General features: G+C 42.0%; 1 long non-coding RNA gene across 1 annotated transcript in view; it reads left to right on the top strand.

Moving 5' to 3' along the window:
* LOC126234278 (uncharacterized) overlaps positions 1 to 25,235 on the top strand; it is a 72,528-nt gene that overhangs the window by 23,809 nt on the left and 23,484 nt on the right. Inside the window, exon 2 of the long non-coding RNA XR_007544703.1 lies at positions 12,130 to 12,247. This is a non-coding gene — a long non-coding RNA (uncharacterized LOC126234278). The remainder of the gene's footprint in view (positions 1 to 12,129; positions 12,248 to 25,235) is intronic.

Raw genomic sequence — 25,235 nt, 5'->3', positions numbered from 1 at the left:
TCATAATGTGAACACCAGTACACTGTGGTGATATTTTTGGTTACGTTTTTGTAAGTATAAAATACAGGGAGCGAAAGGCTATTTACAATTTGTACAGAAACCAGATGGCAGTTATAAGAGTCGAGGGGCATGAAAGGGAAGCAGTGGTTGGGAAAGGAGTGAGGCAGGGTTGTAGCCTCTCCCCGATGTTATTCAATCTGTATATTGAGCAAGCAGTAAAGGAAACAAAAGAAAAATTCGGAGTAGGTATTAAAAATCATGGAGAAGAAGTAAAAACTTTGAGGTTCGCCGATGACATTGTAATTCTGTCAGAGACAGCAAAAGACTGGGAAGAGCAGTTGAACGGAATGGACAGTGTCTTGAAAGGAGGATATAAGATGAACATCAACAAAAGCAAAACGAAGATAATGGAATGTAGTCAAATTAAATCGGGTGATGCTGAGGGGATTAGATTAGGAAATGAGACACTTAAAGTAGTAAAGGAGTTTTTCTATTTAGGGAGCAAAATAACTGATGATGGTCGAAGTAGAGAGGATATAAAATGTAGACTGGCAATGGCAAGGAAATCGTTTCTGAAGAAGAGAAATTTGTTAACATCGAGTATAGATTTAAGTGTCAGGAAGTCGTTTCTGAAAGTATTTGTATGGTGTGTAGCCATGTATGGATGTGAAACATGGACGATAAGCAGTTTGGACAAGAAGAGAATAGAAGCTTTCGAAATGTGGTGCTACAGAAGAATGCTGAAGATAAGGTGGGTAGATCACGTAACTAATGAGGAGGTATTGAATAGGATTGGGGAGAAGAGAAGTTTGAGGCACAACTTGACTAGAAGAAGGGATCGGTTGGTAGGACATGTTTTGAGGCATCAAGGGATCACAAATTTAGCATTGGAGGGCAGCGTGGAGGGTAAAAATCGTAGAGGGAGACCAAGAGATCAATACACTAAGCAGATTCAGAAGGATGTAGGTAGCAGTAGGTACTGGGAGATGAAGGAGCTTGCACAGGATAGAGTAGCATGGAGAGCTGCATCAAACCAGTCTCAGGACTGAAGACCACAACAACAACAACAACAACAACAACAACTCATGTATATGTTCTACTGTTATCGGTTATCATTATTTACATGTTTATGTAGTAAGTTGTATGGCTCTGAGCACTATGGAACTTAACATCTGAGGTCATCAGTCCCCTAGAACTCAGAACTACTTAAACATAACTAACCTAGGGACAGACTGAAGCCCCTAGAACCGCTCAGCCACTGCGGCCGGCTAAGTTTTATGATGGAAGCCCGCTTCATATACGTTGATTTTTCGGGACGTGAAGATGATCTGAAAGTCCGAAACTGGTTGTAAAAGTCAAAGCAATTCACTTAGCAGCTGTCAGAGTGTCAGTGCATTATGACTTTCATAGCACTTATTAGTCAAGCACATTTTCATAACAATTATAGAAATTGTCATAATCGTCATCGTCACCGTCATTGTTAACCAGTTTTTCCTTGACAATGAAATGCTGCATGTTGCCATGCGGCTAAGTTTACAGATAATGTCCCACATTCTTTCAGGAGCAATCTTCATGCAGAGGTTCAGTTTAGGAACCGGGACAGTATTCTAAAACTAGAATGGGAGATTGAAATACGAAGTAAATGTTGCAGATTAGCATGGTAAGGCAGCTTACTAAATATTTTGGAAGACCTTGAAATTGTCACATATGTAATGAAACATCTTGAATATTTTAAATGAAGAGACCGATCTAAAAACCATAAAACTCGTCGAAAATTTCACTAGTATTCTTTAATGACAATACATTTCTTTGTCCTGCTAATAGAGTTAATACAAATTAGGAGTAGCAATATATAATGTATAAGGCAGTTTACATTAAAATGAATTGAAAAAATCACGTACACATAGAACACTGCTATACACACTGTGAGCAATCCACTTAGCAGACACTTGTCTTTTGCAGTACAAATATCACACACGATGGGCAACACCAGAAACTAATTCGATAAAATAAACTACTACCAACAAGCAGCTTATGTCAAACAATTTATCATTAACACGACATACATGCAATTTCATATATTACATTAGAAACATCTCTCTGGCAGGGAATAAAAATCCCCAATATAATATAATTAAGTACTACATCTGCATCTAAACGACCACTCTGAAATTCTAAATTAGTTGCCTCGCGGATAGTTCATCGAACCGCTTTCACACTATTTCTCTACGTTCCAGTCTCTAACAGCGGGTGTAGAATATGAACACTTTCATTGCGAGCTCTGATTTCTCTTATGATGATCATTTTTCCGCATGTAGGTGGGCGTGAACAAAACATTTTCGCATTCAGAGGAGAATGCTGGACTTACTACCTTTTTTATTCGCCATTTACAGTTATTTATTTTACTCTGTTGCCGCGTACCCGCTTATTGTGTAGTAAATCTTATACGCGGGCGTGCTGAAAAGTAGTGCCTCCGAATATTTTATGTGAAAACTCTTATTTCTTTAAAAGTAAAACGAAACTTTATTAACATCCTACATCTCTATTTTTCAGGTCGACATGTTTATATTTCAACATAGTGATCCTGGCGACGAACACATTTCTCCCGACGAGGGATCAGTTTGTAGATATCATCACTGCAGAATAAAAGTGAAGTGTTCAAAGGTGTTCTTTGAGTTTTGGAATCAGATGAAATTCGGATGGGGCGAAGTCTGTATGGAGAAGGTCGGAGACAGTGAACCCAAGGCGTCGGATTGTGGCAGATGTCACTGCGCCCGCGTGTGGTCTGGAATTGTCTCCCTAAAGGAGAGCGTGTTTCATGTGTGGGAGAACTCTTCGACTTCGTGCTTTCGGTTTTCTGAGGGTCTGTTTCTCACCAACCGACATAGTTACGTTACACACAGCCGTGTTACACGCTATAACTCGCAGCCCTCTAGAGGCGAGGGTTGCAACTTGCGTCAACGAAGCGCGAAAGTCGATCGAGTAACATCCATGTTGGTTGGTAATATGCATGTCGTTTACTACCTCAACCGGTATTGAGAACAGAATAAGAAATTAGGAGGCATTACTTTCCATCACAGCCTTGAATGTAGTATTCCAAAGCCCCAAATTTAGAAATCTAATCATTCGTTCTTATTTAGATGTTTGCATATCGACATACTAGTTGTACTATGTGTGTGTGTTAACATTTTCCTTAACTAAAGGCGAAATTTTGTGACCTGGAGAGCTCATTCCTTTTGAGAACCTACCGGGTGATCAAAAAGTCAGTATAAATTTGAAAACTGAATAAATCACGGAATAATGTAGATAGAGAGGTACAAATTGACACACATGCTTGGAATTACATGGGGTTTTATTATAAACAAAAGTTCAAAAAATGTCCGACAGATGGCGCTTCATCTGATCAGAATAACAATAATTAGCATAACAAAGTAAGGCAAAGCAAAGATGATGTTCTTTACAGGAAATGCTCAATATGTCCACCATCATTCCTCAACGATAGCTGTAGTCGAAGAATAATGTTGTGAACAGCACTGTAAAGCATGTCCGGAGTTATGGTGAGGCATTGGCGTCGGATGTTGTCTTTCAGTATCGCTAGAGATGTCGGTCGGACTGAGGTCTGGGGACCTGGGAGGCCAAGCATGACGAAAGTGGCGGCTGAGCACACGATCATCACCTAACGATGCGCGCAAGAGATCTTTCACGCGTCTAGCAATATGGGGTGGAACGCCATCCTGCATTTTGGTTCCAATAAAACCCCATGTCATTACAAGCATGTGTGTCAATTTTTACCTCTCTATCTACATTATTCCGTGGTTTATTAAGTTTTCAAATTTATACTGACTTTTTGATCACTCAGTATACTTGAAGCCTCTGATTTGACATTTCGTGTATTTCGTTTCCCAGTGCAGCAGAAATGCTTTTATTCTTGTGTTGACTTATTATCTTGAGACAAGTCGCAACTCTATAAGTTTTTAAAATAATTATTTGAAGTCTATTTCTTTCTTTCTTTTCCCCTGTCCCGCTTCAAAGGAGGTAGGGGGTGGGGGGTGGGGGTAGACCTTGTTATTATGGATTTGGCAGTGTTAGTTACAGGGAGCGGCAGATGCCCTTCCTGCCGCCAACACGAACCCTCCCAGGACGGAAGTACTGTACACCAGCTGTCTCCATCTAGTGGAAGATATGAAATAGTGCTAACGTCTGCAAATGTCTGTGAGTCGTGTAACTGAGGCGGAACGTGGGGACCAGCCCAGTATTCACCTAGCGGTATGTAGAAAACCGCCTAAAAACCACATCCAGGCTGGCCGGCATACCGGTCCTTGTCGGTAATCCGCCGGGCGGATTCGATCTGCGGCCGGCGCACCTACCCGAGCCCAGGAAGCAGCGCTTTAGTGCTCTCAGCAACCCTGGCGGGTAATTATTTGCAGTCTCATTGTACATTTTCACAAATGATTACTATTTTCGACCAGTTAATGGTGATCTTCAGATAGGATTAGTCATGAGTGTGAAATAATTGATTTTTCGTAACCTGGAATTAATCGCATTCGAGGAAGTTCATTAATTCTAGAAACTACTATTAATCTATGAGATTCCCCAATAGAGATTGTTATAATGAGTATTTAAAACATTTCAATTCATGTATTGGAACACCCGCGTCGTGGACTTCTCGCAGGTTATCATTGTCTTATTATTTTATAATGTTTAACGAGACTTCCATCTGCTCACATGTAAGCCTAAGTAGCCTGTGCATTTCATTGAAATGTCCTTCCGTGACCTTAGTTTATGCTACAGAATGAACGCCATCCATGATGTCGCGGATTACTGACTGTCACAACTTATTTTTCACCCTCTGAACACTACAAATACACTCCTGGAAATTGAAATAAGAACACCGTGAATTCATTGTCCCAGGAAGGGGAAACTTTATTGACACATTCCTGGGGTCAGATACATCACATGATCACACTGACAGAACCACAGGCACATAGACACAGGCAACAGAGCATGCACAATGTCGGCACTAGTACAGTGTATATCCACCTTTCGCAGCAATGCAGGCTGCTAGTCTCCCATGGAGACGATCGTAGAGATGCTGGATGTAGTCCTGTGGAACGGCTTGCCATGCCATTTCCACCTGGCGCCTCAGTTGGACCAGCGTTCGTGCTGGACGTGCAGACCGCGTGAGACGACGCTTCATCCAGTCCCAAACATGCTCAATGGGGGACAGATCCGGAGATCTTGCTGGCCAGGGTAGTTGACTTACATCTTCTAGAGCACGTTGGATGGCACGGGATACATGCGGACGTGCATTGTCCTGTTGGAACAGCAGGTTCCCTTGCCGGTCTAGGAATGGTAGAACGATGGGTTCAATGACGGTTTGGATGTACCGTGCACTATTCAGTGTCCCCTCGACGATCACCAGTGGTGTACGGCCAGTGTAGGAGATCACTCCCCACACCATGATGCCGGGTGTTGGCCCTGTGTGCCTCGGTCGTATGCAGTCCTGATTGTGGCGCTCACCTGCACGGCGCCAAACACGCATACGACCATCATTGGCACCAAGGCAGAAGCGACTGTCATCGCTGAAGACGACACGTCTCCATTCGTCCCTCCATTCACGCCTGTCGCGACACCACTGGAGGCGGGCTGCACGATGTTGGGGCGTGAGCGGAAGACGGCCTAACGGTGTGCGGGACCGTAGCCCAGCTTCATGGAGACGGTTGCGAATGGTCCTCGCCGATACCCCAGGAGCAACAGTGTCCCTAATTTGCTGGGAAGTGGCGGTGCGGTCCCCTACGGCACTGCGTAGGATCCTACGGTCTTGGCGTGCATCCGTGCGTCGCTGCGGTCCGGTCCCAGGTCGACGGGCACGTGCACCTTCCGCCGACCACTGGCGACAACATCGATGTACTGTGGAGACCTCACGCCCCACGTGTTGAGCAATTCGGCGGTACGTCCACCCGGCCTCCCGCATGCCCACTATACGCCCTCGCTCAAAGTCCGTCAACTGCACATACGGTTCACGTCCACGCTGTCGCGGCATGCTACCAGTGTTAAAGACTGCGATGGAGCTCCGTATGCCACGGCAAACTGGCTGACACTGACGGCGGCGGTGCACAAATGCTGCGCAGCTAGCGCCATTCGACGGCCGACACCGCGGTTCCTGGTGTGTCCGCTGTGCCGTGCGTGTGATCATTGCTTGTACAGCCCTCTCGCAGTGTCCGGAGCAAGTATGGTGGGTCTGACACACCGGTGTCAATGTGTTCTTTTTTCCATTTCCAGGAGTGTATTAAACACTGGGGGTAACAGAGTTACAAGCATTGTTATACACTTTTTTCCCTCTCGCTCTTCCGCCTGATTTATTCAACTGTATTCTCTAGCTCAGTACAAATAATTCGACTGTCTCTGCTTTATTATTACATTGATTTCTTTTGAGTATACAGTTCTCTTTTTAGAGTTTGCTAAATTATTAATATTATGCAGGTCACATAAATTAAGATATATTGTCGGAATTCATTGTCCACACTATAATCGGATTTCAAGACATCTCTCATTTCTCATCGCAAAAAAGCATTCACTGTTGCTTTATTTTCCATTTTTGTTTGTATTGTTTTCTTTTGCAAGTTCGAAACATGTCACATTAATAATGTGGAAGTACTCAGGAACATCAAGTCACTCTTTCTTTAGCACAGTAACATTCTCTTTCACAATGTGATGCTCCGTCTCTTTCTTCGCAGTTTTCAACGCCGTAATTAAATAATTTCATTTTTAGCGGTGTCACTCTTCCTGGCATCACACCTTATTTATTTATTATTTGACACATACCTTCTTACATGTTTTACTACATTATGATCCGAATTCTCAACTCGGTATGTTCTTGTATTCAGACCGAAATATTGTTAATTCTTTACCTTTTACAGATATGTATCCTTTGTCTGTAGTTTTTTAACAAGATGTTAGATGTCATTAAGCGGTATTTTCCACAGACCATGAAAGAATTTTTATCATCTCATTTAGTTCGTCGAATGAACGCCCTCCCACAACTTTAGCATTATTTTCTTCCCATACTAAAGTACTCCGGCTTTAGATGACTTATTCTATTCTTTGCGTAAGTTATTGCTCTTGTATTTTCTCCTTATTGATGACTGCTAATAATGTGAGGTGCGGTTCTAGATCAGAAGTACGTGTAATGATTTAGTTTCAGTTACGTGTTGCATGGAGAGCTGCATCAAACCAGTCTCAGGACTGAAGACCACAACAGCAACAACAATTCTATCACTACATTGTTGGTAGAAAATGTCTGTATACCCCGTTACTAGTAGGAACCGTTTCAGTTTCTGGAGTGACATTGCTGACGATGCTAATGTGAATCGTAAGTCGCTTGCTACATACTAGAAATAGGACATCGAAAACTATATATCGATAATCTATACATCGGAATGCAAGTCACTAAATATAGACAACGACTATTATTCGAATGAAAAATGTCATTGTTTCGATATATCGATGCTAAGAAATTTAGTTTTAAAATTCACATTAATTATGCCTGCACGTTTATTTACAAACTATGGGGAGTAGGTTTTATGGATTAATAAAAATTTTAGGAAAACCAAATTAAATTATACATTTTTTTACATATAAACTGAGAACTTTTAGTAAAAAATAAAAATTTTATATTACACCATATGAAAAAACAGACAGAAAAAATCACTCAAAATACAGATAATGTATATGAAAGAATTACGAATTCCAAAACTTATTTTCTAAATAACATACAAAATATTTTTGGCATGTTGTGTTTTTAATCTACTTCTTCGACCAGAAATCACCAGCTTTTAAAAACAATGTTTCTGCTGGAATTAAAGTCCAGATAACAGATGAGTAATTCACAGCTGATACGAAATGGAGCTAGGTTGATAAATTTCCCTCCAAATTGTGAATGAGTAATCTCCCAACGGTCCAGTGGGTGGTATTAGTAAGTACATTGATAATTCTGGAGAAGTCTAGAGTTATTCTCTTTTTTTTTAGCTTCCATATTTCCAGTATTTCTGCTGACCTTACTTTCGAGTGGGAGGAGGTACGAAAATACACAATTGATAACAGTCAAATGTTCTGTAACAACTTGAAAGTAAATAACTGTTGGTACCGTTGTTATGTTGTAAATCTTTCAATACTAAAAAGAAACTAGAACTGAGTTTTCTCTATTGTGTGTTAGGTGATCATAACAATAATATTATCGGATTATAGATACACAAAATATCGATGTCACTGATATAACGGCTGGACAAATATCGATTAAAATATTGTGTCATTGATTCAGAGATATCTACATTTCGATATATCAGTGCATAATATCGCAAACCTACTACCTACACGACATGTTTAAGATACCAGACGCAAATAATGAGCTATATTCCGTTTACCTACATGAGCGATCGGATGGGTACCACGTAGTCAATTAATAACTGAGACACGATCAGACGGAATATCTTCTCAGGTGTGTTAATGGCTCAAAAGAATATTGTTGATACACCTCATACTAGACGTACAAAATCCAGCAGAAACGAAAGTAGCTCATATTGGATCCGCAAATGTTCTCAACAAAATAAAGCGATTTATTCGCTAGGTTCAACGGTATCCTCAAATTGTTCACTTAGATTACTGTTCGTTAAAGGAAAGTATCTCCGTTGTTACTTTTATTTATAGCAACTGTGACTGGTGCAGCCGCATGTGACCACTGAAAGACATTATAACAGGCTGCACAGAAAAAGTTGCACACATAATTCGCCTATACGTTAGTAACTGAAATAAATCCGTCCTACGGCACGCCCAGTGGGAAGACCAATAAATGTGACTGGTTACAGTGTACCTTCGGAAATGAAACTTGTTAAAGTGTGAAGCACCAGTCCGATATTTTATATATCTTTGTGGGATGTTACCTCAAAACTGGTACTAAACGATTGAACTTTCATTTCATTCGGAACCTGTATCCATCATCAATATCAATATGGGGTGTGACCCTCATGGGGACATTACACGCTTATATTTGGCATAGCATAGAAGCAAAGAACTTCCGAAGTCCATCTTGAGCAACTGCCATACCCGAAACACCTGCTGTGTTAGTTCCTGAAGACTCCTTGACGGATGCTGGTATGAAAGTGTCTCCCAGTGCATCCCAGACAAACTCTGTGGGTGACCTAATGGGGACAAGGCAGGCCACAAGAGAACTCGAACATTACTCGAACCATTTTCCGAACTGCGTTGTGTGGTCTTGCAATATCCGACTGGAACATGCCTTCCGATTCCCTGGTCGTTAAAGGTACTACAACAGGGTGTGCCTTTCTCCCAATAGTTTGGCGAGCGCCACTTCAACAATTACCAAAGCAGTGCTGTTGTCAAGTCAGGTAGCTCCGCACACCACGAATCCAGGAGTGTGAGAGATACGTATCTCAATGGCTGCTTTCTGTGGGTTCTCAACAGATCTTATAGCGAAACAATGGCGTCGATCTTATTGCCATATACAAAAACGAGGCTTGTCACTGAACAGCAAATAATGCGCTCAACTTCCCAATTATCCCTGGTGCTATATCGTTCAGTTCTACGTTGTCTGAAATATAGTGTCAGCGGTGGACAACGCTTGCCAACGTGGGATGGCAGCTGTGGATTTCAAACGTGCTTTCAGTAATCTATGCCCGAAGGTCCGTGTTCATAGTCTGCCTGTCTGTGACGACTGCCTGAATTCCAGCTGTTGTATCGCGTCTAGTTGTCAGAACCAGTCTAAAAGTCCTACAATATTTTTGTGGTGCAGTCTGTATGGAAGGACGTGCGCCTCAGCAGACAGACTACGCAGCTGTCCATCTCGTCCTCTCTCATCCTTTATACATTGCACTACATCCAACTGTTGTGCGATATGTCATGACTTCCAGCCAATGTTTGGAACTTCCTCAAAATTCAAAAGACAGCAATAAGTTGCCCTTCCCCATCCTTTGGGCATGATGTGATGAGATCTTCACCTGAAGAGTTCATCTAAATCCACACGACCACTCTGCAATTTATACTTAAGTGCCTTGCAGAGGGTTCAAGTGACCACTTTGACACTATTTCTACACCGTTCCACACTTGAATAGCGCACGGGAATAGTGAGTACTTAAATTTCTCCGTGCGAGCTCATATTTCTCTTATTTTATTACGATAATAATTTCACCCTATGATGATCGGCATCAACAAGCATTTTCCGCAGTCGGAAGAGAAAGTTGGAGATCGTAATTTCATGAAACGATCTCGCCGCAAACAAAAACGCCTTTGTTTAAATGATTGCTACCTCAGTTCGTGAATCACATTCGTGACACTCTCTGTTTCATGATAGTACAGAACGAGCTAACCTTCTTGGAGCTTGTTTGACGTCCTCTGTCAATCCCATCCGTAAGGATCTCATACGGCACAGCAGTATTCTAACAGAGGACGGAGAAACGTAGCGTAAGCAGTCTCTTTAGTGGATTTGTTGCATCTTCTAAGTGGCCTGCCAGTAAAACGCAGCCTTTGGTTCTCCTCCCCTACAACATGCTCTATGTCATCCTTCCAGTTACGGCAAATGGTAATTAATATCCTTAGGTATTTAACTGAATTTACCGCCTTTCGTTACAGAAACGTTAGTCTTCCACCAGGAGCCGTCACATACCATTCTTCATACATAGAAATGACATTTTTAGTAGTGAAATTACTGAAATATATCTCGCATAAGGATGAAATTTTAAGCAACATATACCACGGACGTGGAAAAACTGGAATGTTAGTTTGGTAGCGTTCGATCAAGGCGTTTGTGATGCAACAGCTTCCATTTTCGTGGGTGTAATTTGTTTTTTCAATTCCTGTTCACAAAGGTCTGTGTGCAACGTAACTTCACATGTTCACATTTGTGATACGTCTCTGTAGATGACGATCTTGCTGTTTCATCAGCAGATCCTTAATATCGCCATTAGATTCCATACCTGTCCTGCATAGGTTGATTCGTGTTGAAGATTATTTGGTGTCTGCCAAACAGATGTCTCACCCATTGTAGCTCAGCAACTATTGTTGCAAATCCCAGTGTGGGATAAAGAAAATGGGTGTACATATGGAGCACGTGCGAATCTAAACGTCACTGTTTCCGTGTAAATCTTGGTTTCCTTCAAATACAACTTACGTCTTTTAGATCGCTTGAATGGTGTGATTTTACTTGTCAACGAATTCAGTTTGGCATCAGTTGTGACAAGTGTCTCTCTAGTTAAGTACTTCAAAAAAAGTTTCGATAATTAATGCACACACAGCTCTCTTCAACACAATGAAACAAAACCTAATCTGAATTTAAGTTTTCCGAGAAATGAACAGAAAGGCCAAAGCTGCATTTTCTGTCAAGAAATAAAATTGTACACTAAACTGTCTAAGGAGATTGCAGTGTAAACACAAACTTGTTTAGAAAAACTGTTAAAAAGCACCTCTTAGGTACTACGTGGTATGTTCTGTACAGTGAATGATTACGTAGATAACGCGGAGTAGGCGTTCAGCACGGTAAATAGTAATGATAAACCGTCTCTGTCATTCACAACCATATAATTTTTTTATGTTCTAACAAAAGAACTCGGCCTCAGAGGATAAATCAAATATCTCATTCACTTTCCGAAGTCGGCGTCTCAGCCGTTATGGAGGGATGCTGACTCAATTAGTGTCATCCTTGTCAAACTATATCTGTAAATATTTAATTGCCTGTACATAACCTATACTTTTTTTGTTCTTAAACTGTAATACCACGACATATCTTATAACCTTCTGAAAATGATCCATGGATACATGAAATTACTACCTCTGCTGTTACGTCTAGTCACAACCGATATAGGTTAGTGCAAGAATGAAAATTAAGAAATTTGTGCATTAATTTCTGGCTATGATCCTGTGATAAACGTCAAATTTTAAATTGTAAATTATACAGAAACATTGTTTGGGCTGTCGATGGTAATGTCAAAATGTGTTTAATTGATTCTCGACGTAGGTCTTGCCTTATACTGCACGCACACATTCACATGTAATTCGTAAAGGAGTGACATTTTTTTTTTTAGATCGGTTGTACTGTTTTTATTTTCTTATGTTTTTCAGGAGAGATCGGTTTTTCTGTATCATATTTCACGAAGCCACGAAGTCTGAACGTGGACAGATGGAAATGCAGCCTTGACGGTGCTTACCAGATTGTCAAACTCAAGACCTACTACACAAGGTACGCTACTACAGAGATGAGTGAAATACCTGTATTGATTTAGTGGTCTAAGTCAGCACGGACTATAATAGGTCTATCGTTCATAAGGCTACGACTGACGACCGAAAAGCAGTGTGGTGTTGCGTTAAGCTACAGGTGTACCATTATTTAACGCCTTAGTTCATTGCCGTCGTGTCATCTTCTGCCCATTGTGTTCACGTATTGTCCTGCTGTAGGACGCCCCTCACAGGAAATAAAAATCGCGTCCAACTGCAAGGGACATGCTCCTATAACCAGCAGCGTGTCGGCTGAAATGAAATCATCTTTTTCGATGAACCTCGTTTCACACTGGGTACAGAGTGAGAACACTTACGTGAAACGGCATGGAGGTAAGCACTATTACGAGGGTCTGTCATCCGTTGTCTCATTGGACGACTCCCTGGTGTGATAGTCTCTACATCCATTGCCTTTAATGGGTAACACAGACCCTTGTAAGCTGCATGTAGTCTCTATCGTAGTTAAAGCATCTGTGACATATTTACGTCTATCCACCCCACGAAGTGTACGCCGAGGGATTTCATCACTCGGCGTCTTATTGTTATAGGACATGGTGTGAAATTTAACTTCTAAGAAATCCTCTTCCTCTTCGTCTCCTTCTTATTCCTAGGAACATCTTGTGTCTCCACGTGGTCATTATGTTATTTCGGATTTGGCACGTTCAACCTGGACGGAATCCGTGTAGCCCATCGCTGTCTAGTGCTTGCTCATGTTCAAGTCTAAGCATGTTTTCGAAATATTTGCATGATCGTGTACATGAGGAGCGACGAGGGTATTAACCCGCCATTTCCTAGCGAGGTGTGCCTGAGAGCCACATGCAGGCTGACAGGCACGTATGGCCCTCGTCGTTAATCAGTCAGTGCGTCTCCCTTTGTCCGCTATCCGGATAGGTGTTTAACTTCTATGTCATGCAGCCTGTTTATACTGAGGTAACAAAGTTAAGAGAAATCTCCTAATATCGTGTCGGACCTCCTTCTTTCCGACGTAGCAACTCGACGACGATGGTCTCAACAGGCGTTGGAAGTCCGCTGGAAAAATACTGAGCCATACTGCTTTGCAGTCGTCCATAATTCTGCAAGTGTTGCCGGTGTAGGATTTCATTCACAAACTAACCTTTCGATTATGTCACATAAATGTTCGATGCATGGTTAAATCGTTCTCTAGACTTGTCCAGGATGTTCTTCAAATCAGTCGCGAACAACTGTGGCCTGGTGACAGGGCGCATTGTCATCCACAAAAATTCCTTCGTTTTTGGGAACATGAAGTCGATGAAAAGCTGCAATTGGTCTCCAAGTAGCCGAACATAACCATTTCGAGTCAACTATCAGCCCAGTTGGACCAGTGGACAAAGGTCCTTAGGTTAGTTAGATTTAAGCACGCCCTATAGCATTATGGAGCCACCATCAGCTTGCAAATTGCCTTACCGACAACTTGAGCCCATAGCTACATGGTGTCTCGGACCTTACCATCAGCGCTTATCGGCTGAAATCGGAACTCATCTGACCACGGTTTTCCAGTATTCTGGGGTCCAACCGATATGGTCAAGATACCATCAGAGGCGCTCAGGGGCGCTGTAGGCGACACTCGCGTCGCTTGTCTGCTGCCGTAGCCCATTAACGCCAAATTCTGCCACACTATCCCAGCGGATACTTTCGCCGTACGTCCCACATTGAAATCTTCGGTTATTTCACACATTGTTGTTAGTGTGTTAGCACTGACAACTCTACGCAAACGCCACCACTCTCGGTTGTTAAGTGGAGGCCCTCGCCCACTGCGTTCTCCGTGCTGAGAGGTAACGCCTGAAAGTTGGTGTTCTTGGCACACTCTTCACATTACGGATCTCGGAATACTGAATTCCCCGACGATTTCCGAAATTGAATGTCGCATGCATCTGTCTCCAACTACCATTTAGCGTTCAGTCTATTAATTCCCGTCGCAAACTTTTCGAGTTGATCACCTGAATAAAAATGACAGATCCTCCAATGCACTGCCCTCTCTACATTTTGTATTTGTGCATATTGCTATCCCATGACTTGTGAGCTCAGAGCATCCCATGTCACTTCCTATGATGTGCGGCATTATTTCATCTATTGAAACCGTCTTAAATACTTCCTTTTTATTTCTTCTTAGTGTGGCAATATTCCCAGCCCGTAATGTAGTGTAACGACTTACTTGTAAAAATTATTTTCTTATCTTACTGATTTGAAGAGACTGATATGATCAGTCTGCATCATGCAACTTCTTATTTCGTGTAAATATATATGGGGTATCTAAACTATTTCTTCTCCGTGCTTTGCTGTTTTACGTTTCTGCAAGTTGCAAACATACAGACAAAATAGATTTCCTCTCACGATTAATACGATCTCCATGAAGGTGCTTGAATCGCAACGCGGCTGCTAAGGTGTCTCTTACATATTTTTGACTGGTGATGACTGGCAATTGGTCACGTTCATGAAATGTTATGTTTAGTGGAAGCACAAGAGCGGAGCGTTTTCTTCCGGATACTGGCAGTGAATATCCTCTGATTGGAAACGACCTCGCACACTGATGTTATGCACATATTAAGGAATGGTGGACGTGCTTTCTCTTAACTCTTTCCCCAGATAATCCATGCCACTAGTTGGCTTATACTGAGACCTGACTCAATTCTGCAGTCCCTTCTTCTTGTTCTCCTTTGCTTGTTCCCATTTCTCTGCAAGGCTGCCATTGTTGTATGGGTTTTGGCAATGTCATTGTCAGTTGGTGACTGGATATGCTTCTTGAAAAAAACAAAATGGTTCAAATTTCTTTAAGCACTATGGGACTTAACATCCGAGGTCATCAGTCCCCTAGACTTAGAACTACTTAAACCTAACTAACCTAAGGACATCACACACATCCGCGACCGAGGCAGGATTCGAACCTGCGACCGTAGCAGCACCGCGTTACCGGACTGAAGCCCCTAGAACCGATCGGCCACAGTGGCCGGCTATCCTTCCTGACTGTAGCACTCCCTCGTGACGGATTCTGACAACTCCAACCGCCTGCGCATAGAGCAACTCACATATTCAAGTGCGAGAACGTGTTTTAAATGTTTGCGTGGTGTGTATTTGAAGTGGAATCTGGGTGTCAGCCCGGCATTTACCTAGCAGGAAGTGGGAAACCGCCTAAAAACCATATCCAGGCTGGCCAGCTTAGCAGTCCTCGTCGTTAACCCTCGAGGCGGATTAGGTCCTGGGCAAGTTCGCGTCCCCGAATTCCAGAAGCGACGCGTTAACGTGACTTCTTTACCAGACTGCAGTCCTTGCTTACTTTTTTTAATAAAGAAGGAAGTCTTCCTTGCAGAGAACAAAAAAAATTAACACCTACTACGCGAGTAAAAAATTGCAGATAAAATGAAGAAGCAATAAAAAAAATCTCTATTGTTTGAAAATAAAAGACGATTTTCTTCATAAGATAAAATATTTCTTGAAAACGTAAATAATTACACTTTTTCAACACTACTTTTATTTTTGACGTAAATGGTGAAAGAAATAATAAACATAAATAGCTTGTTTCGGTGCAAAACAATAATGCATCACGTCGCTCTTCGTGGACGCATTTCTCGCCGACCCTGTTCTACCTCGGGCTACAGCCGTGCACGTCTACACGTATGCTGGCAGATCCTCTCCACTGCCCCGGTCCTTTCTTGCTGAGGATAATCGTATGTAGTAATTACATTCTCCTACCTGGTACACTCCATCTAGGTGGGGGACCAAGCAAGGCACTGCCTACAAAATTTGCGAAATATGTTAGATATGTCGGATTTTGCAAAATCAATCAGTGACGTTCTTGTACTAAGGCCCAAAAATTCACCATATTCTTACCGGCCTCTCCGAGAAATTAAAGTACAGTCAGACCCGGAATCCAAGTCGCTGCGTTGGTCTTAGTTCGGGGAAAACATGTCATTTCCGGGAGATGTAGTACCCTGGTTCAGTTGCTTTCGGCATCACCCGCAAGAGGAAGGCGATCACATGTTGGACCAAACTCCACACTGCCGCTGAAGGCTCATGTATCAGGCGATGTTCACCTGCATCGATAACGTTACACTGTGGGCATAGTGATGTATCTCGCATGTGAATTGTATGTAATCTGGAGCGTGTCACATATTTCCCTTTTACAACCTGGTACCACAGTGCGCACGTCCCCGTATCAGGGTGTACCAGGTGTTGTTGTTGTTGTGGTCTTCAGTCCTGAGACTGGTTTGATGCAGCTCTCCATGCTACTCTATCCTGTGCAAGCTTCTTCATCTCCCAGTACCTACTGCTACCTACATCCTTCTGAATCTGCTTAGTGTATTTATCTCTTGGTCTCCCTCTACGATTTTTACCCTCCACGCTGCCCTCCAATGCTAAATTTGTGATCCCTTGATGCCTCAAAACATGTCCTACCAACCGATCCCTTCTTCTAGTCAAGTTGTGCCACAAACTTCTCTTCTCCCCAATCCTATTCAATACCTCCTCATTACTTACGTGATCTACCCACCTAATCTTCAGCATTCTTCTGTAGCACCACATTTCGAAAGCTTCTATTCTCTTCTTGTCCAAACTAGTTATCGTCCATGTTCCACTTCCATACATGGCTACGATCCATACAAATACTTTAAGAAACGACTTCCTGACACTTAAATCTATACTCGATGTTAACAAATTTCTCTTCTTCAGAAACGATTTCCTTGCCATTGCCAGTCTACATTTTATATCCTCTCTACTTCGACCATCATCAGTTATTTTACTCCCTAAATAGCAAAACTCCTTTACTACTTTAAGTGTCTCATTTCCTAATCTAATTCCCTCAGCATCACCCGATTTAATTTGACTACATTCCATTATCCTCGTTTTGATTTTGTTGATGTTCATCTTATATCCTCCTTTCAAGACACTGTCCATTCCGTTCAACTGCTCTTCCAAGTCTTTTGCTGTCTCTGACAGAATTACAATGTCATCGGCGAACCTCAAAGTTTTTACTTCTTCTCCATGAATTTTAATACCTATTCCGAATTTTTCTTTTGTTTCCTTTACTGCTTGCTCAATATACAGATTGAATAACATCGGGGAGAGGCTACAACCCTGTCTCACTCCTTTCCCAACCACTGCTTCCCTTTCATGCCCCTCGACTCTTATAACTGCCATCTGGTTTCTGTACAAATTGTAAATAGCCTTTCGCTCCCTGTATTTTAGCCCTGCCACTTTCAGATTTTGAAAGAGAGTATTCCAGTCAACATTGTCAAAAGCTTTCTCTAAGTCTACACATGCTAGAAACGTAGGTTTGCCTTTTCTTAATCTAGCTTCTAAGATAAGTCGTAAGGTTAGTATTGCCTCACGTGTTCCAACATTTCTACGGAATCCAAACTGATCTTCCCCGAGGTCGGCTTCTACCAGTTTTTCCATTCGTCTGTAAAGAATTCGCGTTAGTATTTTGCAGCTGTGACTTATTAAACTGATAGTTCGGTAATTTTCACATCTGTCAACACCTGCTTTCTTTAGGATTGGAATTATTATATTCTTCTTGAAGTCTGAGGGTATTTGAGGGTACCAGGTGCACTGTACACATACTAGTGACCATGCCGTTTCTCTACGGCGTTACTCGGCGTCTATGCGTTCGGCTATCCCGGCGGGCCTGACTCAGGTCTTTAGTACGAGCTTTAGTGTACCGGTACCTGCCATTTGGTTCCTTTCACCAGCCTTATTAAGAAATCCAGCAAACTCGCTGCTCTGTAATCACTGCACGAAAAAGAAACCGTTTTTGTTAAACTGTTCTCTTATTTTCCTCATGTTTCTTTATTTTATTTTGAGTGCGTTCATTTGCAATTCCTATCTGCTCTCTGTGCTTTTCTATCAGCATCTTCACTCAGAGACGGAATTCATTTTAAAGTCTGTGAGTTCATTTTTTTGGTCGTTAGATACTGAAATCACTGACGATCCTAGTATTTCTACCATGTCCACTTCGTAGTAAAGGTTATCGGACTTTATTTCTATATCCATTATCGTAACTGCGTGTCGACTGGCCATAAATATTTGAAACAAATAGCTTCAAACTTTTGCCTTGGTTGGTGAAAGTTTATTCCTTCTCAGTCATAGACACACGATGTGGATTGATCCGTTTTTGAGTTGCGAAAGATTTCAATTCTCTTACCAATTTTTATGTACAGCGGCAGGCAAGCACGACACTGGTTTCTCTTTCGGGAGAAAGAGGATTCAAATTCAACTCTAGTTATTCGTTCGTCTGAATTTCTTTAAAGGACTTCACGCGAATACTGGACAGGTTTCTTGAACGACTTGACTTCTTCGGGTATCCTCGACCAATCTGAACTGGAGCTCCGTCTCAGACAATGTTGATGTCGGTGGAATTGCACTGTTATATATACGAACTACAGAGATATTGTCCTCCACATCTATGAGGGCTTAGTAATTGTAAAAAAAGAATACAACGATGGAAGGATTCAGGTGAAGCCCGTGATGTGCTGCGGGATATCATACCTCAGTGTGTTACTGCACTCTGAATAAGCAAATGTACTAGTTATTAGTTCGCAGAATTGACAACTTTTGAGTATGGCACAAGCGCAAGGTAATTTAGAATAAATAGCTAGGTATTCCACTGCGATGTCACATTTTCCTAATTTATAATCGTTGTCGTATCTAGAAACCATCCCACACAAATTTGTTATTCGTCGCACGTAGCAGTTCAAATGGTTCAAATGGCTCTGAGCACTATGGGACTTAACATCTATGGTCCCCTAGAACTTAGAACAACTTAAACCTAACTAACCTAAGGACAGCACACAACACTCAGTCATCTCGAGGCAGAGAAAATCCCTGACCCCGCCGGGAATCGAACCCGGGAACCCGGGCGTGGGAAGCGAGAACGCTACCGCTCGACCACGAGCTGCGGACGCACGTAGCAGTGACTGATTTTCCGTCCCATTCTTGACGCTCTATTTTCAGGTAGGATTCCATCTTAACAGACTTGCTTTCTGTCACAGATACGCGCACTTTAATTTCTCTTGCTCTCCTATTGACGTAAACGTTCTTCATATCATAATCCTGAGGTGAAAGCAGCTACCGCATTTATGGGGTTTCAAACTCACCAAGTTTTCATTGTGATGATCAATTGTTTTCATATGTGACCCATCCTTATCGCCTAACATTCTTTTATTTATTGCTGTAGACTTTTTCATCTAAATACTGGCGTGTTCTACCTCGTTATGAATATTATGAGACTTTTTCGGTACGATAAAAGTGTCTTTATAGCTATTTCATCTGTCTAAAAGCAAACAAATAGACTAATATGGGACGTGTAATGCATCGTTCAGGCCTCTTATCTCCTCTCTCTCTCTCTATATATATATGTCTTTCTCTCCACCCTCTTACTGCATCCCTCTGCCATCCACGTAACACCCTCAAGAATTCTGTTCACTGCGAACAGGATGTAGTATGTGTGTATGAGGGGTTGTGGTGTTAGTGATTCATTCATCGCGGTTAGCGGCGATCTGATAGTGCTACAAAATTCTGTCTGAGAGCCCTCTGTTTTGACTCTGCAGCCAGTAATTGTGCTGAGTTTAGAGGTGAACAGTGTTTACAACATTTATTCTAAGGTACAACAATGTCCCAACGACGAGTGCGTATTCCCGTTGAAGAACTTCAGCCATTTGAACTGGGTCGCATTGTGGGCCTGCGGAAAGCTGTATGGATGTATCGACGGGTGCTGCAAACTTTGGACGCAAAGTATCAGTGCTGTGTCGCTGCTTTCAACAGTGGTGCGTAGAACATTCCCACATCTGTACACCCGGACCTGGACGTCTGCATGGCACACACCTTCAGTCAGTGTCGATGCACTGCTACAGCAGCGGCGGCCGATTGAACACCATTCAGGGACATACTCCGGGAACTCAATGCACCATCTGCGTCATCAGGGACCATTGGGGACGGTTTTCCTGCAGCAGAATTAGGATAACGTGTGCTTTTGGCCAGACTACCTGTGATACGACGACGCTGCTAAGCAGGGCTACCCCAGTGTCGTGAAAAAGTTGACTGGTGAGTGGCATAGCACTCAGTTGTCTTCGGTGATGCGAGTAGGCTCTGTTTCTATGCAACTGATGGGTGTACACGTGTACCGCGTAGGCCTGTTCCAGAGTGCGTCCGCCCACAACCACAGGTCCCATCTCAGGCTTTATAGTGTTGGGAGCCACCAGTTACAACTCGAGCTTACATTTGGGGTCTCTGCAGGGTAGAGTAAACAGTGTCCGCTGCAATGCACAGGCTGCTATCCCAATGCTACCACTAGAAAGGTGATGTGCGTTTTCAGCAGGACAGCCCACGTCCGCATGGGGCTACCTGGACGTAACGTCCCCTACGTGCTATCCAACAAGTGTCCTCGCCAGAAAGACCATCAGATATCTCGCCAATTGAAAAACACGTGTGGGACATGAAGCAGGAACTTGGTTGTTCTCTAGGGCCGGCAAGAACCATTGAGGGATTGCAACAAACAGTACAAGATGCTTGGAACAATGTACCGCTTGACACCATTCGGCACCTTTACACCCGTTTGTTTGGTAGAATAGACGCCTGCTATGCCACCGGAGGCGTGGAAGGCGGGGGTGGGGGGTGTTGGGGGCGGGCATTCTGTATTGATACGACTACTGCGGCAGCCTTTACTCCACCACGTGTGTTTCATTAGGTCGAAATTTATCATTTGCTCCTACATCCTACAATGATTACCTGTCACCTCACTTGTCTATAAAATGGCCTGCTCCCTGAGGTTGTTGCATTTTTTTCCGACTGTGTATATACTGTACGTCTTCTTTCGATTCCTACGGTAACCAGTTCCTTCCATTCTCCTTATCATTTGCTCATATTTGTGATTCCTTCTAACCACGACGTCGTAACATGTGGCTCAAATGGCCCTGAGCACTATGCGACTTAACTTCTGAGGTCATCAGTCGCCTAGAACTTAGAACTAATTAAACCTAACCAACCTAAGGACATCACACACGTCCATGCCCGAGGCAGGATTCGAACCTGCGACCGTAGCGGTCGCTCGGTTCCAGACTGTAGCGCCTAGAACCGCACGGCCACTCTGGCAGGCCCATAACATGTCTCTGCCCATCATACGTGTTCTCCTAAAGTATGTGTTTTGAAGGCCTATATTTCAACGCTGTCCGACAAGGAACGCAACTTCTGAATGCACAGTTCAGGTATTTATAAACTATTCCATTGTACCTGTGATTGTATATGAAATATGATATTACTCAAATGCCCTCCTCGACTTTGGCCAGACATGCTTCGATAAAATTTTCCAAAACTTTTCTCAAATTACAGGATGAATTACGGCCGTGAGCTTTGAAAATGATCGTTGTTTGTAGACATACAAACGAGATTTCAAATATCCCTATAGAAAGAAATCACTTGATGTCAGATCACAAGTGCCCAGTTCACATCAACGTTGCGAGAAACCATTCGGTCAGCGAACCTCTCGTATGACCAGAGCATAGTTCCAATCGATATGTGAAGGGCTGCACTATCCTGTTGAAATCAAAGTTCTTCACCATTCACAATATTCAGTTTAGACCACAAAAACTGTCTCAGCACATCGCTGTAGCCTTCGTCGTCCACTGTTTATGCGTTTCTGATGCCGTCCACGAAGAAGTACCCCACAGTTAACGTGCTCAGGCCAAATGCCTCAGCCGGCCTAGGTGGCCGAGCGGTTCTAGGCGCTACAGTCTGGAACCGCGCGACCACTACGGTCGCAAGTTCGAATCTTGCCTCGGGCATGGACGTGTGTGATGTCCTTAGGCTAGTTAGGTTTAAGTAGTTCTAAGTTCTGGGGGACTAATGACCTCAGAAGTTAAGTCCCATAGTGCTCAGAGCCATTTGAACCAAATGCCTCACCACGCAGTCACTCGTTATGAATGTAATAGCTTCTCCACAATCACTCGATAGTTTTCTGTGGCCCAAATCTTGCAGTTTTGCTTATTCACCATACTGTTCAACCTAAAATGAGCCTCATAGTCAACAGTGAACATTATTTCCTTAACGAATCTGTTGTCCGTTCTTTGTTTCGCAAGCACTCAATGGACAAATCTTCGTCGCTTTTCGTGATCCTATGGCTGTATTTCTTGCGTCGGTTGGATTTTATATGGCCAAAGATGCAGATCTTCTTTCAGAAATTGTACTGGACTACAGCAGCTTTTATCGCTCACGATGGTGGTGTTCTTTTTTGCATAGCGGCTAACATGATGACGCCCCGTGGATTTAACGTTTTCTGAAATTTAGCAATCAGTCTCATCACGGTGGGCATATTCACAGCATTACGTTGACCAAACAATCAACGCAGTTTGCGAACAATCTCTGCACAATAGTTACACATTTGTATTAAGTTTTCACTGTGATAATACACTGTTCCATCATGAAGTGCTCTATTACTAACAACAAAGAAAACAGATGACAATCGTGTAACTTACTGCTAAGTTACTAGGTCTGCTCCTAAACTACGAGAACGGAAATGTCAGGCATTTCAGAAGTTGCTTTCTTTATGGAGCACCCTTCATATATTACTTATTTCAAGAATATTTCGATTCCACAGCTAAAGAATTTAATTTAGCTTTATCATAGGAAGCGTTAATGATAAGAAACATTCCTGTGTTAGAGTTAAGTAAGTATTAGACTTTTTTAGATATTCTATTCATTTTTTTTTGTTTCTCAGGATATTTGTAAGCATTGAATATCTCTTATTTTCGTTCACTACAAATTGTTAAGAACAGCATAAAGATTGTCTACGATGGCTGTATGGCATGATGCTTCCCAATAAATGCGTATAAGATTTCTTCATAACGCTTTAACACAGACGAAATACTTACCTAAATGCATGTACTGGAAATAGTTTTTCGAAATACAGTCTTACCCAATCTACTAAAGCAATTTTCTCGTATGTACTGATCATCTACAACGTATTGCAGGTTTCTTTTGACACGTAGATTCACTTATTCCATAAGTAACCAATTATCCGTAATGAATGTCTCGAGCAGCACGGAAACGCAAATCATGCAACTTGTACTTCTGAGTATGGTTGTTCGCTAAAGTTTCCTACAATCTGCTACATATAGTTGTCTGGCGCCTGCACACACCGATGCTATCTGCTTTACGTAAACTGCAATTTTAATGGTTCCGCACAAGTACTGATATGGTTTTGAAAATGATAATATTAATCCACACTGTCTGCATAACACACGAAAATATGAAAATCTTTACAGTTAAAATCCGTTCTGGATTATCGGTTAAACTGATTTTTCTGCCATTCCACATTTTATTTTACTAGATTCTGTCTTGGTAGATTTTTATCCAATTTATTAGAGCTATTTTATCAGTGTTTATTTATTTGAATTAAACAAAATTCTTAAACAGTTTTCATAGACTTCACTGCAGCAGGAGACTATTGAAGCCTTGGTCTGACTATATTCCATGATTTCCCAAGTCACTTCGACCAAATGCCAGAACGGTTCCTTAAAAATATCATGGTCAGATTCGTTCTTCATCCTCCTCTAAGTGAGCTTTGTTCCAACTCCAATAAATTTCATTCAGACAGCTCATTAAAGATCGAAATATGTACCTGTACAAAAAGTAAACAGTGGTAAAAATGTAACACATCATTATTCAACTGTTTGTTTCGTTATTTCCTAACTTTGTTCTTGCTGTTCCTTTCTACTGTTGATAGCGGTCGTTCATGTTTAACATTCATTTTACTACACAAGCTACTGACGACGTGTGCCAGGCTTTCTGCACCTAGAAGGTGTACAGCTGTCATTCCGCAAATAGGTGTAGCCAGATACGTGGTTCGTTGAAATATGTATGTGGTAGCTTAGTCGATCTAAGATTTAATGGCAGCTGACAGTTTCAGAAATACTTTCTCATATTTCTCAGAATTTTTAAACATATGTACAGACGCAAGCTTCCTCTTAAAATTTTCAATCCATTTTTATCACTATTAAAGGAAAAATACTGCCTGTGTTCGTTCTACTCGTATCTGTTTAACATGTTAGCCGATTCATATCACATCCTTCACGCTACTTATCTTAGGTTTATTCACACAGTCATAATAACATATTTTCAATTAACTGTTTCATTTTTAAATGGTTGAAATTATTGTTAGGATCCGTTCATTACTCAGCCACATTTGGGGCACTCTTTGATTATAGTGACGAAATGCAGTGATTCTTGACTTCTTCTGCTGTTGCTCCTTTTTTGAACTTTCGCTGTACATACTGAATGTCGTTCCGTAAATGTACAGCTTTTCCGGTACATCTTTACCTGTGTACCTGTTCAGCATTTGGTAAACTATACCCGGTACGGTAAATTTGCAGAGGAAGGTTATTTCCCTAATTTTTTACAGAACCTTTTTTTTCTTAACAAGAAAGGAGTAGTCCACCGTTTATCAAAACAGTTTTTCTTTCGGTTTTGTTCATGTCCTTCACTTTCACCGTAATGAATTGGTAATAATGTGGTAATAATTTGTATAGAAGTTCAGCATCTTGGTGTATCATTCCCGGTGCGATAAAATTGCAGGAGAAAAGTTATTTCCCTAATTTTGTTACAGAACCATTTTTTCTTAACAAGAAAGAAGTACTCCACTGTATATCAAAACAGTTTTTCATTCAGTTTTCTTAGTACCTTCCGCAGGCACCGTATTGAATTAATAATTTGGTAGCGTTACGGAAAGGTTGGGATTGTTCATTATCATTTCAGTGAAATAAGATTCACACTTCGATCCCTTTCGTAATCTCTCCGAGATCCTTGCACCCGCTGGATTACTCCTTTCACCTGTTACTTCGGTTTGGCGTTCTCTTACTTCCCATTCCGCTTACCCGTTCCTTTCCGTTTTTATCACTATCTTTTGTGTTATTCCCTAAGATGTCTGAAGTTCTGCTCTCATTACTTGGCTT

Source organism: Schistocerca nitens, chromosome 2 (assembly GCF_023898315.1).
Source record: "Schistocerca nitens isolate TAMUIC-IGC-003100 chromosome 2, iqSchNite1.1, whole genome shotgun sequence".
NCBI lineage: Eukaryota > Metazoa > Arthropoda > Insecta > Orthoptera > Acrididae > Schistocerca > Schistocerca nitens.
The sequence above is the reverse complement of the archived record's forward strand: the minus strand, read 5'-3'. Positions and strand labels throughout refer to the sequence as shown.